The sequence below is a fragment of the Symphodus melops genome (assembly GCF_947650265.1).
Source record: "Symphodus melops genome assembly, chromosome: 10".
In the NCBI taxonomy this organism is placed as follows: Eukaryota; Metazoa; Chordata; class Actinopteri; order Labriformes; family Labridae; genus Symphodus; species Symphodus melops.
This window is the reverse complement of record NC_136700.1, coordinates 485,525-487,730: the sequence shown is the minus strand read 5'-3', so window position 1 is coordinate 487,730 and position 2,206 is coordinate 485,525.

The following is a 2,206-nucleotide window of genomic DNA, read 5'->3' as shown; positions in this document are numbered from 1 at the left end:
GATCTGCGTCACAGCAGGAGAAAGTGAAAGTAAAAAGTTAACAGGTAACAGGTAACAGGAAACACCAAATAAGGATGTTTGTCACCATAGCAACAGGGTTTTAATGAAACACTAAAATAAACACAATCATTCAGTTATCTTCCTTCAGTCTGAACTTTATGAGGGCAGAGTCTCATTTCAGAATAAGCAGGGCTCAAATTCAACAGCTTTGTACTCAACCTGTCTGCTGAACCACTGAATGACTTGATCAATGTGTGTGACTGTCCAGCAGGGGGCGCTGTTGGCTAACATTACAATCTCAGCAGTTACTTTCAAAGTCTCCACATCAGAGAAGGTGTGATTGAAATGTGTTGACCTGTTTCATGTTTGGGTCCACCTCAGTACACTGAACATTTCAGCATTGATACTAACTTCCTGGTTTTGTGCAGTACGGATCGGATGCAAGATTTTAGGGAAATAATTGTACTATAAGATCCACAATGCTGTCCGACATTAGTCACTTCAAGTGTGCCTCCAAATCCAACAACGAGGTGTGGCCAGCAGAGGGCGCTGTTTGCTAACATTACAGGCTCAGCAGTTACTTTAAATGACTTTGCTTCTGTTATTATTTAATTTAAAGTTCTGATTAAATAATAAGTTCAAAACTCGAAGATCAAACAGAAGGACAAGAAGTCCAGAAAAAATGAGACAATGACTCTAAAGATCAATGGATCTAAGCTTTTATATTTCTTTATTGTGCAAGAGTCCATCAGTGTTAACTCATCCATTCACACACTGATGGTAGAGGCTGCTGCAGAGTAAAGAGTCCATCAGTATTAATGTTCAAGGTTCTTTATTTGTCAGATATGTTCCATGTTAAACATACAGCACAGATAAAACCTGCAGTGCATAAAAAGAGCACTAAGAAAAGTGGCAATAAAAAACAATACTATAAAACAAATAACTTAACTAAAGACATTTGGACAACAAATAACGAACGACAGACAATCGACAGACGAGGGCACTTGTGAGTATTTCACCATGAGGCAGTATGTGGATAAATTAAAGTATTAACAATATAAACAGAGTGCAGATGAAGTTAAAAAGTGAGGTAGTGCGTTGTAGAGTAGCAAATAGTGCAAATAGCATAAACAATAAACGGCTGTGCAGAGTTTTAGGGTGCGTGAATTAGTGGAGCACGCGGGGGGTGGAGGTGGAGGGGGTGATGTCAGATGTTGTAGGGGCAGACTGTGGCAGGAGGCAGAGGGGGGAAGGAGGCAGAGGGGGGGAGGAGGCAGAGGGGGGAGGAGGGCAGAGGGGATGAATGGGGGGGATAGCAGGGAGGGAGTTGAGTCTCCTGACAGCCTGGTGGAAAAAACTGTTCTTGAGCCTGCTGGTTCGAGCACGGAGACTCTGCAGTCTCCTCCCAGATGGCAGCAGGCTGAGGAGGCTGTGAGACGGGTGGGTGGGGTCACCTGCGATCCTGATGGCTTTGCGGGTGAGACGTGAGTTATAAATGTCCAGAAGGGGGGAAAGAGAGACACCAATGATCTTCTCAGCTACTCTCACGATGCGCTGCAGAGACTTACGGCAGGACACGGTGCAGGCGCCGTACCACACGGTGATGCAGCTGGACAGGATGCTCTCAATGGTGCCTCTGTAGAACGTGTGCATGATGGAGGATGGGGCTCTCGCTCTCCTCAGTTTGCGGAGGAAGTAAAGGCGCTGGTGAGCTTTTTTGGCCAGTGATGCAGAGTTGAGGCTCCAGGACAGGTCTTCAGAGATGTGCACACCCAGGAACTTGGTGCTGCTCACCCTCTCCACTGCAGCACCGTCAATGGTCAGAGGAGCATGCTGGGTGTGCGTTCTCCTGAAGTCCACAACAATCTCCTTCGTCTTCTCCACGTTCAGATGGAGATTATTGTCCTTGCACCACAAGGCCAGCCTGCTCACCTCACTCCTGTAGATTGACTCATCGTTGTTGTTGATGAGACCCACCACAGTCGTGTCGTCTGCAGACTTAACGAAGAGGTTGGAGCTGGAAGATGGGGTGCAGTCATGGGTCAGCAGAGTGAAGAGGAGGGGGCTCAGCACACATCCTTGGGGGGCCCCCGTGTTCATCATGATGGTGCTGGAGGTGTTGCTGCCGACCCGGACTGCCTGTGGTCTCCCTGTCAGGAAGTCCGGCAGCCAGTTGCACATGGAGGTGTTTAGGCCCAGGTTGTCC